This window comes from Palaemon carinicauda, chromosome 6, assembly GCF_036898095.1.
Source record: "Palaemon carinicauda isolate YSFRI2023 chromosome 6, ASM3689809v2, whole genome shotgun sequence".
NCBI lineage: Eukaryota > Metazoa > Arthropoda > Malacostraca > Decapoda > Palaemonidae > Palaemon > Palaemon carinicauda.
Genome location: NC_090730.1, coordinates 164,945,287 through 164,953,526, shown reverse-complemented (window position 1 = coordinate 164,953,526; position 8,240 = coordinate 164,945,287). Strand labels below are relative to the sequence as shown.

At 36.7% G+C, this 8,240-nt stretch overlaps 1 protein-coding gene across 1 annotated transcript in view; it reads right to left on the bottom strand.

The window, feature by feature from the left end:
• The window catches only part of LOC137642786 (COP9 signalosome complex subunit 2), a 66,731-nt gene that overhangs the window by 10,397 nt on the left and 48,094 nt on the right, over positions 1–8,240 (bottom strand). The window lies entirely within an intron of this gene.

Sequence of the window (8,240 nt, the reverse complement as noted above, 5' to 3'; positions counted from 1 at the left end):
TATATATATATATATATATATATATATATATATATATATATATATATATATATATATATATATATATATATATATATATATATATATATATAGTGGAAATATTACCAAACAAAAAAAAAGGTGGATAAAAAATTGCAGAGGATTTCCAAATAGTTATACAAAAGTAAAATATGAAATAACTTTGCCAATGGAAGTAATGAAACACCTGAGCCGGTACCAAACAACAGTAGAAATAAAGAAAGCATTAAAAACATGAAAAGAGGCAAAGCAACAGAAGATGGCCTAATAATTGATTTAATAATAGATGGAGTAGATTTTATAGCAGTAAAACTCCCCGAATCTCTGTAAGAACGCTCTATACCTACAGCTTGGAAAACTTTTATCATTATAGTAATTCAGAAAAAGGGAGACACAAATACCTTAAACATTACTGCCCAATAACTTTACTCTCCTTAATAAATAAATATTTACAAAGATCATATTAGCCAGAATAGAAAACAGCTAGACTTTAATCATCCAAGAGAATAGATAGGTTTTTGAAGTCGGTATTCTACAATTGACAATTTCCATTTATTTAACTAGCTAATGGAAAAATCAACAGAGTACGACAAACCACTAAGTATAGCATTTATAGATTATGAGAAAGTTTTTGATTCCATCAAAATTTCAATAGTAATGAAAGCCTTTCAAAGACAAGGAATAGATGGGTCTTATGATAAAACACTTGAAGATATCTACATAGGAAGTAAAGGAATCCTAAAACTACATATAGTGAGAAAATTCCCATTGAAAAAGGAGTTAGACGGGGAGACTAAATCTCTCATAAATTATTCACAGTATGCCTAAAAGTTTTTAAAAAATTAGATGGGGAAAATGTAATAGTTAACATTAATAGGGAATACAGTACCTTAACAACTTGAGATTTACAGATGACACAGTTCTGTTTAGTGATTCATGGGAAGAATTGTAAAAGATGATAGAAGATTTGAATAGAAAAAGCAGAGATGTTGGACTGAAAATGAATAGGAGTAAAATGAAAATGCAGACAACGAATAAGAGTTGTGGACAAACCTCTGGAGACTGTTAAGAATATATGTACTTAGGATAGACAGTAAGTGTTTCCCCAGGACATGAGATCAAAATTAAAAGAAGGATAATCATGGGATGGAGAGCTTTTGGTAAAGAAAATGAGAGTATGAAAAGTAAAATACAACTTTCTCTAAAATGAAAAGTACTTAATCAGATTGTCCTACCTATATCAACTTTTGCAGTGGAAACTTGAAGCCTTACTAAAGCCTCAGGACATAAGCTAGTTACAACTCCAAGAGCAATGGACAAAATAATTATGGGAATATCACTGAGACAGAAAAAGAGCAAACTGAAGTAGAGGATATTCTAATAACACGTAAGAGAAATATATGGATATGGGCAAAAGAATGACAAATAATTGATGGACATTAAAAACAACAAAATGGGTCCCTAGAGATTACAAAAACGACAGGGTAAGGAAGAGAAGACAACAAATTGATGAACTAAGAATACTTGTGGGTATAAACTGGCATATAAAGACTATAAATGGACACGGATGGAAGGACATGTCTGAAGCCTTTGTCCTACAGTGGATTAGCAGTGGCTGATGATGATGAAGAAAATAAATGGCTGTATGTTTTAAAGTAAGACATTCTGCTTTGCAGAATCCCATACTTAGAGGTGCATTTCATGTAAAATATTTTTTCTTTTAGACTTACCTTATACTTTATTAGCAGTGCTATGATAAAGCCTAGTGTAAGTGAAGCATAAGTACTACAAGTAAATAAATAAATGAATCTTACCTGGTATTCATCATGCTTTAATAACTGAAGCCACAGGCTTCCCAACCTCTAATTGAAAAACGAAAAATTTTGTTAACTCCCTCTGATAATTAGCTGTCCCGGTAGGTGCCAGGAGGAACATTAACCATATGGTAGTTATAATCAGTACTTCGTATAATCTTTGTCGTGGACTGTGTGCGGACATCCAGCCTCTCTTGCTAGACTTAATTTAGTTCTGTATTTGGAAATACTACTGGTAATTTGGTGGTAGAACTTGAACAGGAATAAAAAGTTGCTTTTCATCTATTTCTAAATATGGATATTTGCCAAATTTTTTTTGACTAACATATGGTAGAATTGGTTTAGTTGGTAATATTGTACTAGAAAGTGGCATATTTTAAGAGGATTCTCCAACAATCGGCTGCCACAGACTTCCTTGTCATTTTTCTATGTAGGCGAGTATGTTACGATTTTCAGGATTTTATGAATCTGATGTTATGATTACTCGTATATATTCGTATATAGAACCTGCCAAAAACTAAAGATTACAGCCAGAGGCTTTCCATGGTAAATTTAGCCTATTCTATCTTATGTTAATGTGAATACAGACCCCAGGAGACTATCACAAGAATGGTAAGTAAGCCTTCTGGTTGTCAGATCACTTGAATGAAGAATATTGTGGGCGCTAATAACTCCCGAGTGAAGGGTTAGTGCAATTTTGTTTAAAAAGGAAGGGAAGGGAATGCTTATAATAATCAGATTATCTCTAGTTATTGGGATAATTCCCCAAGTATACAATGAGTTTGAGACTCAAAAAGATTTCTTTAGACTTTTAAATATGCAATAACCTAGTCATGGTACAGACGACTGGGTTATAGTAGCTGTTAGAGATACTAGTTACAATTACAAGTTAAACAATTTCTCTTACTATCTTAATGGATGTGTAAGACTCAGATCATATGACTAATGCATGTTACATGTAACATGAGATAAATTATGATAATTGGGGTTTAGATAATGTAAGCAGTATTTCCATCAGGATACTCCTTCATATGATGTTTATAGGCTTTGAACATTCTATAAAATGGGTAGAGAATTTACTTTGTTTTTGGCTGTTTAGAGAGCTATAGTGTATTTAAGTCTTAGCTGCTTAGAAAAGAATATTATGGTTATTTAATGGGATCTTTAGTAATTTTCAGAAACATATGGCTACTCCCCATCATAAAATGTTGAAAATAAGAATTCTTGTTATTGTTATTCTTCGTGGTTACAATAACATAAAATAATTTACAGATGTTACTAATTGTCTTTTGGCTACAAAAACGTTTAATTAGCGAGCATTCATGGTCATATTTTTACTGATAAATCAAAATGAATAGTGATGCTCAGTGAAAGGCATTTACAGATACATGTTTGTGCCAGATGACCAGATCCCCAAAAAAACTAGACTACAGTAGGTGATATGAGAAATTTACTTGATTTACAATATCAAACAATATCTATACAAATGGCAAGCTAATTTTTCAGTATCACTTAGTAGGAAGATTTGATTATCACGATACTATAAGTCTCTTTTGGTTTTATAATAGCATACAGAAGACAGAGGCTAACACTGGCAGGTTGACTTGACTAATGTATGTTCTAAATTATCAGTGGACTGATGCTGGAGTAAGATCCCCATTCATTTTGTTTTGCATGCAAAGGCCAACACCATGAGAAGAATGGAGGTTTGTTATGTATATTGTATGTAATCCAGAGTAATTTATGCAGAATATATAAAGTTTGTTTCAACTGAAGTCATGCAATGTTTGATATGAGAGTAATACCTAAAATGGACGACTTGACTAATAATCGATATTAGAGAACTACCTTACTTCATATACAAACTCACTTTACATAGACAGCTGGTAGTGTCTCAGCAACCTCAATAACAGATCTAACATACCTAACTGGTCAGGAGGTAAGGAGAAAGTCTAATGGATTTGAATCACAGTTGGAAGTTTTGTTTTCGGGAACAGTTTCCCCCAGGTGCATAAAATCAGCTATTCATACTTTCTCAAATAATGTACTGTATTATTAAGTTTTAATAGATTACTACTGGCATACCGACCAGACTAACTTAACCTACAGTCGATCCTTGGCTAGCATATTAAAAAAAGGGCTTTGAAGTTTATCAACGGTTGATCTTATTCGTGAAGCAGAGATTCAAACTCACATTATTAAACTTTTTTTTTTCAATTTGGTTCATTACCTTTTATTATCAATGCTATGGTTTGCCAGAATCTTGATTATCAAAACAAATTCAGACCTTGAGACAGAATGGTATAGGAACTTAGATCAATTATAAATTACTCCTGCTTCTGAAACAAGCGCACATGTATATACAATCATAAAAAATATAGCATATATGGCTAGATGCCCCGGTAAGTTCCATTCTGAACTTGCTTCATGTTGATGCTCAGGAGTGGGCACACATTACTGCTAACGCAAGCTCAAACATGGCAATAGTGAGTCTGCTAATAAAAATAAATTACCTAATTGTGGGCATTGGTTTGGATAAGAATAAGGTTGTGAAAGAATTTTAGCTTGTCAGTGTTAATGCAGATTTTGGAAACATTTGAATAAGTCTTGGTAATTCCCAAAAAGGAAGAGGTGTCTCGGAAGGAAATAATAAATGAGACTAATTACCCGAGGTTAGACGGTTCACATATTAGGTCGTTGCTGAAAACAATTGCCGAGATATTTCTAAAGAGGATGAATCAGGTTAGTCATAACAACATTTATTCTTTGTTGTCAGTTCAGTTACTAAGTTATCCCTAAACTATAATCTTGGTTACTGAATGATTAAAGACTAAAAGAATGAAATGTGAATCCTAGAACGACATGATCCCGTTTGCTATAATGTTGTCGGTTAGGACCCAAAGGGTGGTCAATTCTATAAGAAAGGACTTTTTCTAGCTTAACCATTTTATGCTTGTCCTATTGTAGAAGTATTAACTTGCTGGTGATCTTAGCTGTGATAACATCACTGTCAGGCCCGTGAATTTTGACCAGGAAGTAACAAAGTCACGTGTCAACCCACTTATATTGATTGCAATGTAACTAACAAAGGAATATAGAAAGAAACTGAAAATTGCATTAGAAAGTTGAATAAATTTCAATTTAGCACTTATGGTTACATGAACGACCGATGCCAAGACACGCAATTTGATCTTCAGAGGTTTAACATGATTAACGATAGAGATAAGTTTGTAGAGCTTCCTGAGCTCAACTTCTTTACTTTACCACTTACGAGTTGTACTTGATCTTTTTACGGTAAATTTACAAGAAAAGTAAATCTAGGAGATATAGTAAGGCTAGTAGAGTTGGCCCTCAGTCTTTGCAAGGGTTGGGTAACAGATCTATCTACAGTGAACCCTCGTTTATCGCGGTAGATAGGTTCCAGACGCGGGCGCGATAGGTGAAAATCCGCGAAGTAGTGACATCATATTTACCTATTTATTTAACATGTATATTCGGACTTTTAAAACCTTCCCTTGTACATAGTACTGTTAACAAACCACCCTTTAATGTACAGAACACTTAATGCATGTACTACAGCACCCTAAACTAAAACAGGCACAAATGTTAAAGGCGATTTTATATCATGCGTTTCCTAAACACCTAAAAAGCACGATAAAAAATGGCAACCAATGTTTTGTTTACGTTCATCTCTGATCATAATGAAGAAACAAACTCATTTAGTGTACAGTACACATATATGTATAGGTTAGTTTTTGCATCGATTATATTGATTATACAGTACTGTATGTTGATTTTTTTTATTACCAATGTTTTAGTTTACGTATTTTTCTTAGGACTTCCAAATGAAATGTTTTACTTTATGACGCCGCCTGAAACGACGGCGTGTACGCTCAGTAAACAACCACGCTCAGAACAAACAAGGCATTTAACGCGCATGATGATAGTGATAAATAATGATACAGTACATACAGTATTTACAGTAAAAGCATTTACAAAATATGTTACCTTACAAATATAATTTATACAGTATTGTACGTAGCAAAGCAGGAAAACAATTTACGAGAGAGAGAGAGAGAGAGAGAGAGAGAGAGAGAGAGAGAGAGAGAGAGAGAGAGAGAGAGAGAGAGAGAGAGAGAGAGAGATTGTTTTACGTACGTAAATGTAAATTTTAAACAAAAAAAATATGATAGGTTACAACATGTAGACTTTTAAAACCTTCCCTTTAACTTAATGCATACAGTACGTACAGTACTAAACTATAAAACAGGCACAAATACAGTTTTAGAATGTACAGTAAGAATATTAAAGTAAAAAATAAAGATTGTTACTGTAATCACCACGAAAGAAGTTGAAGAAAAACTTGAATGGTGATGGCGATGAATTTGCTGCACAGTAGAAATGATGATGATGAAGCTGATGATGTGTTCTACTGTGCAGCCAGGTAGTATTTTACGTCTCTTCAGACGGAGGTGTCTTTTCCTGGGACACCTCTTCAACTTCTTCCTGGGAAACTTCTTCAATTTCTTCCGAAGGCGTACTAGCAGGAGGAACTGGCTCTTTTTTGCGAGGCTGGAAGAACATTGTGATCGGAAGTTGTTGCCGCTGCTTCTTTTTTCGATCCAAGAGCATTTTGTAGGGAGTCATGTCTTCATCGATCTTGTTGCAGAATTGCATCGAGCGAACCATATCCTCGTCCCACTCTTGCAACATTTCTTTCAACTCCTTCGCATGGTTGCAGGCCTTGGCAAGCTGTTCTAATGTTAAGCCTGTTTCTTCGACATTTTCTTGGGTCTCTTCCTGGGTATCACTCTCTTCTTCACTTGCCGATTTCGTCAGGTCTTCGAGGTCTGCGTCAGTTAGGGGCTGGGAATGGCAGTCCAACAACTCGTCGACGTCTTCAGTCGTCATGTCGCCAAACCCGTCACCTCCAATTATGGCAGCCAACTGCACAGATTTGCGTATTGCAGAGTGTTGGATTTCCGACGGAGTAAATCCCTTGTCGTCGTAAACAATATCGGGCCACAACTTCTTCCAGCTCGCATTCACGGTTGCAGGTTTCATCTCTTCATGTGCCTTCTGAATATTCTGCAGGCACGTGGCTATGGTGTACTGCCGCCAGTACGCCTTCAAGTTAAAATCTTCATCCTCGTCATCTTGGGCAGCATCCACACACGCAACGAGGTCCGCCAAGGTGTTCTTCGTGTAGAGGGCCTTGAACGCCCTGATAACCCCCTGGTCCATCGGTTGAATTAATGACGTGGTGTTGGGTGGCAGGAACTCAACCTGAATGCCCTCATGCGACAGGTCAGTTGCGTGTCCACCAGCGTTATCCATAAGGAGAAGGATCTTGAATGGCAAGCCCTTCTCTAAGAGATATTTGCTGACTTGCGGGATAAAACACTGATGGAACCAGTTGGAGGTCAGCATCTTCGTAATCCATGCTTTTTGATTATGCATCCAGTACACGGGAAGGAGATTCTTATTTTTATTTTTCAAAGCGCGAGGATTTTTCGACTTATAAATAAGCCCCGGCTTTAACAAAAATCCAGCAGCATTGCCACACATCACGAGGGTAACGCGATCCTTGAATGCTTTAAAGCCAGAGGCTTTGGCTTCCTCTTTGAACAGGAAAGTTCGCGACGGCATTCTCTTCCAAAACAAGCCAGTCTCATCCATATTAAAGACTTGTTCCGGCTTGTATCCACCTTCGGCGATAATATTCTTGAACGTCTGGTTCACGTAAGTTTCAGCAGCGGCAGTGTCAGCGGAAGCAGACTCCCCATGCAGGGAAACGCTTTTCAGGGCGAAGCGTTTCTGAAACTTCGCGAACCATCCTTTGCTGGCGGAAAAACGTTTCTGAGGCTGGGAATCAGTGGATGTCCCTGGTTGAGGATCATCTGCATCATCATCATCTTCAGCATGGTTGCCGTCGTCGTCTTTAGGTTCCTTTGCAGCAAAATTCTCATATAAGCTCAAAGCCTTTGTTTGGATGGTGTTCGTATCCAACGCTATGTTCTTCTTCCGGCAGTCGGCAATCCACACAGCTAAAGCACCTTCCATGCGTACGATCGTTTTATTACGCGTTGTAACGACTCGCTTCGCTGATCTGCTAAAGGTGATTGCAGCCGTCTTTCTAATGTTCGCCTCGTCCTTCTTGATATAGCGAACAGTAGATTCGTTGATGCCAAAATGGCGGCCAGCGGCCGCGTAACTTCTACCATCTTTTAACATGTCGAGAAGCGTAACCTTCTCAGCTATCGTCATCCTTCGATGGCGTTTAGGCTCACTACCAGCCTTAAGAGAAGCAGAACGCTTGGGAGCCATTACAGTAGGATTTACAGTAACAAAAAGTTCAACTTAAAAAAGTCGCACACAGCACAGATTCACACACTTAAGAACGTCTAC